Source organism: Aythya ferina, assembly GCF_964211825.1.
Source record: "Aythya ferina genome assembly, chromosome: 1".
Lineage (NCBI taxonomy): Eukaryota > Metazoa > Chordata > Aves > Anseriformes > Anatidae > Aythya > Aythya ferina.
In genome coordinates, this window is record NC_140296.1 from 202,551,434 (window position 1) to 202,558,837 (window position 7,404).

Genomic DNA, 7,404 nt, shown 5'->3' on the forward strand with positions numbered 1-7,404 from the left:
TTTAAAATGTCAAACAACATCTGGTCCCAATTTGTGAGAATTACCGAGTCTTCTTCAGTCCCTTAACCCTTTCACCCACATTGTATCTGTGTTTGCACAGTTTATGAGTTTTATCTTTGGAATCCTTTCAATGAATGAAACTCGATATAGAAAATGAATCTTTTCTACAGGCCCCTTCCAAGGATTAAAAGAAGGACTGATTCAAAAAGCCCTCACCCCATGCTCCTCCCTGACACCCACATCACTCCAATTTAGGGCTGTGTCAACATTTTCAACATAAACCTTTCAATTTTAGATGCAGTATTCCCACCAGACTGGGAACATGGTAGGTAAGGTGTCAGTTTTGGAGCAGTTTTGTCTCTGACCTCAAATGCAAAGTGTTTTCATGGTCATTTCAATCTCCTAAAAGCATTTTGGAGTGGGGGTGTGGAAGTTGTTCCAAAATTACCCAGTGAGAACTGGTTTTAGACAGAAAGGTTCTTAAATTTGTGATCTTTTCTCCGGTATTTTCAAGTGCTGATTTTTAGAAACTTCTGAGTATCAACTGACTGGATACCAGTCACTTTAGATGCCTCAGTTTGGGTGCCCAAAGGCAAAAATGCCTGTACTTCACTTTAAACTTTTTATATAGTTGTGCCTCTAGCATGCTGATACTGCTTTTTTTTTTTTTTTTTCAATTACAGCTAAGGTGAGGTAGGGTGTTAGTCTAGGTGTGAGGTACAATTACATGAATGATTTCTGAGTGGGAAGAGACTAAAACCCTCTCTTCCAATTTCATAGATTAACCACTGTACCTCTTCAGCAGGGCAGCTTGTACCAAAGTTATTCCCCACTCCCACTGAGGGAAAGTCCTGTTACCTGGACTAGCAAAGCTGAGAAGGGCTTGGCAAAACCCATGATGTCATAATATCTCATCCATCCATGTACTTGACCATAAATATACAACCCCAGGAGGAGGACCAGCCTCCTGTGAACCCATTTCTATAGGGTTCACTGCCCAATTCACAGTTCCCACTGGGCAGCAGGAAACACAGGTGCTGAAATTTCCTTAAAGATGCCAGCAGCACCTATTTGGCCCCTTCAGATCCATTGAGCACCAGTGGGTCTGTGTGCATCAGCTGATGGTCCTTGAAGTACTGGTGGAAAATCCTTTCACAATGGTCCTTGAAGTACTGGTGGAAAATCCTTTCACAAAAAAAAAAAAAAAAAAAAAAAAAAAAAAAAAAAAAAAAAAAAAAAAAAAAAAAAGGAAAGAGGAAAACAGAGGACCTGGAAAAAATGTCTCTAGAGAAATAAGTTAAACACAAAAATACTTTCACAAACGCTTTTTCAGGATTGTGAGGTTGAACCCTAAGTTAAATCAAGTGTTTGGAGCACAGGTTTCCCTATAGCCTCCCTCAAAGGAGAGTAGTACAATTGGAGCAATGACCAGCATGGTGCTGAGCAACTGTGAAAACTTTGAAGTTAGATATCCTAGGTGTGTGTCTTCCGGTGAAGAGGAATATCAAGGACTTCCATCATCCATCCACCTCTCCTTCATAGACTGGTATTAAGACTATGCCCAACACAGGTGTAATACAACTACAGGAATACAGAAATAGGGTGTTGACTCTTTGAGACAATGTTAACAGGTCCTTGAAGTTCTGTCCAGCTGCACAAAACTCACAAAAGTTTCCTGCTATTTTTGGCTTGGCTTTGAAACAGGCCCTGAAACATTACTGTGGCAGAGCCTCAATGGATTGGCAGGTACTTTTTTCCATGACAGTCAAAAGAACTTGAGTTTGGCCTTCTGTTACTCCTGATGAGACAGAACTGGAGCTGAAAGTCCAATTTTTCCAGCAGAAAATACTAATTATCCAAATCACTGTATTCTGGAGGGATGCATTGGCTCCACCAGAAGGTTAAACATGCAGTTATTAAATGTCTCATTCCCCTAAATTAAAAATATTTCATTGTGTCTTTATTCTTGTGGCGAGATCAGGAAATATAATGCAGAGTAATCATTGCCTCATATTGGCAGGAACAATACAGACAAAAGTTATTGTTTCAACGAGGATTAAACAAAGCCTATCAGAATACTTAGTTTTATGAATGATTCTGTGATTTTATTACTATTTTCTGAATTTGAGATTCATCCCTTCCCCTAAAGGAAAAATAATAAATAAATAAATAAATAAATAAATAAATAAATAAATAAAAGAGAAATCTTGTAGTTCCCCAAAAAGGCAATTCTGTCAGTTTTTAACCAGCTCTAGCTCATTTGTTAACTGAAAATTCACACCTGCACATATGAACCTGTAGAGACAATGGGATCAGGAATGTCCTTTTAAGGTCTCATTTATAGATGGACAAAGTCTCCAAATTACCGTTGATTAGAATTGGAACAAGAGTAGCTCCACATCTCTGAAATTCAGGCCTCAGATGACTATCAAATAATTAAGAACAGTTAGCAGCAGCCGCTAACATAAGGCTTCATCAGAATTTTGCATGCTGGCACAGACTGGGGAGTCTTAAGCAATAACAGAAACCGAGTTATACAATCAAAGCATATAGGGATAAATTCTGTTCCTGATAGCATCTGTGGGAAAATTGCCATTGAATTCAATATGACCACCAAGATGTGCCCATAATTATTAGCAATGCATGAAACACTTTGGACACTTGGTAAGGCTGCATACATGAATAGCTCTGCTTCAACAAGGAGGAACTGGACTCTGCATGACGTTTGTTGGCCTTATTACAGGAGTTGTCCATGGGACAACAATTCCATTTTACCACTGTTTTTGAGGTTGTGAAATTTGTTTCCCTCCACATTGGAGAAAATGAAAAGAGGAAAATAAAAAGCTTTTCAAATATTTTGGCAAATTATAATGGCAATAGATTTTTAACACCCCTTTCATTACACATGGGAGACATGAGCTCTGCTTCTCTTTGAATTCTCTCCTTGACCAGAGCCCTGAACCTCAAAAATTTCTCCAAGAAAAGTGTCAACAAAATAGACACTTCTTTACAAAATGCTTCAGCTTTGATGAAACATGTTTTAACAAAATGTATCTAATTAACAGCTCTAATTAGAATGCAGTGTGAATTCCAGAGGTGAAGAGAAACTCTGCTGCATACCAAGAACCTTCCAACACAAGCTAAATTCTCCTGGTTTTTTTGTTTGTTTGTTTGTTTTGTTTTGTTTTATTTTTTTGTTTGTTTGTTTTGTTTTGTTTGCTTGCTTTTTTGTTTGTTTGGTTGGTTTGGTTTGGTTTTTGTTTGTTGGTGGAGTATGTGTGTGTGTGTGTATTCCTTATTTTTCTCAATTGTTGTCAGTAGGTATGGACACTGACAAAGTTCTTACAGAAACATAGCTTTTAAGCCAACTGCACTCAGCTGTAATTGAAGAAAAAATAAAATAAAAAATAATTTAAAAAATCCCTAGATATCCTTTTTATTCAGAAATTCCCTAACAAATATTTTAGAGGGGATTCTTGAGCTTTTGATATTTATTAGACTTTGTACAACTTAAGAATAAATGGGAAATCCACACTGTGAAGAAAATTTGAGACGAGTCTTGTTGGCTCAGTTGCCTGCTCTGCCAGAAGTTTTCAACATTACCTCTCTCTGTGTTCGTTTTGTCTGTTGTAAATTGAAGAAAAATTTGGTGATAAAGTATGAACATATTGAAATGCAAGGTATTCATATTTTGGGGTAATAGAAAAAAGGTACTAAACACAGGCAGTTAGATAATCACAGAGTTGAATAATTAAAATTGGAAGAAACATATGGAGAATATTGGATCCATCCCTCACTGTGTTGTCAATCCCTAGAATTAGCCTTTATTAACATTATAATTACATTTGTTGTTTTTTCTTAAGAACCAGTTTTCCAAATTCAGGACAATATTTTTGTAGAAAGCCCTATTCTCGGAGAAATGTAGTTGTAGGCAATATGATCAAAAAAATGATCAAAATCATCAACAAATTTAAAACAAATGTGGTTAACAGACTGGGATTAAAAAGCTTTTAAATCAGTATGCCTCAACTTTCTGTAAACCAAACCTTCCAGATTTCTGTTCTTAAATCATGTTTCATTTTCAAATTCATCTGCACTGAGTCTATCAATAGATAAAATGAAAATCAAAGTAAAATATTTAATTTATAGCCAATGGAAATGTTTCTTTTCACATAAGTTCATTTTCATTTTGATAAGGAAGGTCCCCCAAATAAAAGTAGCATTATTTCTAGGTAATTTCAGGACAGTGATTTAGCTGCTGAAGCTGAACAGACCCAAACCACCAAGACACTGTTATCCACACAACTTTGATTGATTAATTTCTTTTTCTTTCCCTTTGTATAGTTTTTAAGAAAGACTATTGATTGAGAATCAAGGTAGAAAACTCAAAATTAATATATAATTATATGTTGAACTGTTTCAGAGTGTCTTTCCAGCAATTTTGATCTTTATTGGTTTCTTAATTTTGTCACTATTTTAGCAAAAAAATAAAAAATGGACTTCCGTTCACTGGACAAATGGGGTGATAAGATCATGTTCTTGTGATTAGAGAAACCTCATAACTCTTCTTGAATGAACCAGTGCATCCCAAGATTGACAGGGTAGGCACTCTCCATTGAGTTGCACTTAGAGAAAAGAAAGTGTTATGCTCCACTCCAAAACAAGTCGTGCTAAATGAAGAGGTGACTACCTCTGCACCATCCAAAGGAGCTCACCACTGCCTCCCAGCTGATAGTTACTATCCAGCAGCAAAGCTGATGTTACGGGCCTGCCCTCCCTTCTTTCAGTCAAAATAAGCCAAGTAGATGTACTGATATAAATACCGACTGTCTGAGAGGTACCACTTCGGAGTAATGGTTGGAGTATGCATTCAAGATTTCATATCTTAAACATAGAAAGGGGGAAGAAACTGGAGAACCCCAAGTCTCACCTTGCTTCTTTTGAGGAACAAATTCTTCTATCAAAACTAGCCTGGAGCAATCCCTTTCCTTGAGGAGAACAAGGAATATGACTGTGATGAGTAAAGTCTTGCAGTTCTGCAGACGTTCAAAAGGCTCTCAGAGATATAAAAGTACAAATCTGATGGAAAGTTAATGAAACTTTCACTCCTAAATCTCTTAGGTCCTTTTGAAACTTTCCTCACTTATCTTCAAAGCACTGTTCAGGCATAAGCCTTGGCAATTTGCGTGGGTGATACTATATAGGGATTAACAGCCATTTTATAGATGAGGAAACTGAGGTGAAGTGACGTGCCAAAGGCCACACAAGAAGTCGTGTCAAAGGATTCAAATGGAGAAGGATTAGCAAAGGGAGAGGGGATATTTCATCAGTTAGATAGAGAATTATGGAGAGAAGAAAGAGGGTTCATCAGATTTGTAATTAAAATTCTAGGCTGTTCAGAAACAAAATACTTCTGCTTAAAATTTCTAATTTTGAAAAACAAGTTATTGTGTTCTTAGTTGTCTCCCCCACCTTTCTTTTTCTGTTTTATCTTTCCTGTTTCTGATGTATTTTATTTTCTATATTTGGGGAAAAAATAAAAAAATAAAAAAAAAAAAAAGAAAGAAAAAAAGAAAGGAGTGAATAAAGTGTTCTGTAAGATCAAAAATCAAGATAAATACACAAAAACTGAAAAATATTCTGTATCAATTTCATTTCACGTTTTGCATTTTGTTGTGATTTAAGAAATAAAAAGAGTAGCACATAACTGTGCTAAATTTGTCTAATAATAATGGGAATATTGTGTCCTTATGGTCTGAGGATGTAAAAGATTGAAAGTTTACAGAAAGATGAAATAAGAAAAAGGAAATATCAGTTGATAGGACTGGTACAATACCTGAGTTCTGGTGCACTTAAATCTTTCAGACATGAAATTGGCAGTAAACTTCAGTCTTACTAGAAGCCTTATATATTTGCTTAACCTAATTATGTTAATCATCTAAACAACTGAAAAGGAAAAAGTGGCTCACAAGTGCAGAGCAAAAGCAGGTGTTGTTGGGGCAGAGGTGATAAGGTTTGACTCCCTCTTGGACTTCAAGAAGGATGGGTAATTGCCTATGGAACTATGATTATCTGGTGGTGTGAGGGAAATTATAATGTGTTAAAAAGCAGTTATGTCTTTAAAAGAGCAAGCTCAGGATCCATTGGCCAGTGCAGGGCAGAGCGGCTCAGCCTAATTATGAGCATTTACTTCACTTCATACCCAGGTTTTTCAGCCCACACAACATTCCCTGAAACTACAGCTATCCTACCAATGGTACTCCAGCAAATTAATTTAAAGGCAGCTCGGGGATACCTGCATGAGCTTTAGTGACTGCGGTATAAACATCCCCAACTGCGGGGTGAAGAATGGAAGCGAAGAATGGGTGACTCACCTGCTGAGACAGGAGTGTGCCAGGCAAAATCTTTCCAGGAAAGTGTGGAAGTAACTAAACTGTCTCCCAGACACAGGCACTGGTTGGGCTGGAACTGGCTAGTAGGATGCTGTGGAGGAAGTAGCTCTTCAAAAGCTAGTACTGTCCCTTCCATGCTGAGGGGAAAAAAAAAAATGTGAAAAGAAAGGGTAAAAGATACTAAAGAAAGGGTAAGCAACTTGCCCAAGGTTTCAGGAGTCATGAGTCACCAGTGTGAAATTAGGACCCTCTCTCACTGAGCGTGTAAGTCAATGGAAATTCAGGGCAGGATACACATGGCTGTGTCTTAAAGGTCCTTAGATACTTCAAAGACATATAAGTTTCTTAGAATGCCTCTCCAGCCCAGGTTCTTGGAAGGATTGACTCACCCAACTCCCACAGATATCATCCTCACGTTTAGTGGCCTTTCAAAATCTGTCCCTGATTTGGTACTTAAAGGCCCTCGGCCTTGTTTCTTGGAGGTGTTGATGGATTTCTGCTCAACATCAGGTCTTTCATCACTTGCACCTTAAATGTCTCTATCCTAAGCACTCAGGGCTAGTGGCCTGGTCCCGAGCCTATCAGTGACAATAGAGAGATTTCCATTGGCTTCAATGGGCCTTGGAACAAGCTCTAAATCCTTAAATAACCTGCTCTGAAAGAGTCTATCCCAAAAATTAATCAAGGGAAGGAAGGTCTGTGAAAACACAGCCATCTATGTTCCCAGCTCCCTCCCAACCCCTCCCTTCCCCTCCCCCATGTTTCAAACACTTCTGCAGGTGATTTCTGTAATTTTAATTAATTTTAATTGCCTGATTAATTTAATTGAAACACCACGGAAATTAAATGCGCACATTATGGTGTATAATTAACATTAAGGCAATGACACAAACTGGCCAGAGTGGAGTGAAGGTCTGTGTGCTCTGTTAGTGAATCATGCTCTTCTGTTGCTGGTGCTCGGGAACACAAATTTGGAAGGAGTGTGAGACGGGCTGGTTTTGCAAGAGGTGCT

General features: G+C 37.8%; 1 long non-coding RNA gene across 1 annotated transcript; it reads right to left on the bottom strand.

The window, feature by feature from the left end:
• Nucleotides 1–258: 258 nt before the first annotated feature.
• On the bottom strand, nt 259–7,082 carry LOC311430093. Its single transcript, XR_014688550.1, has 3 exons — nt 6,782–7,082; nt 6,375–6,529; nt 259–1,149 (listed from the first exon to the last, which is right to left on the bottom strand). It is a non-coding gene; the product is annotated as an uncharacterized lncRNA (long non-coding RNA).
• Between the last annotated feature and the right edge of the window lie 322 nt (nt 7,083–7,404).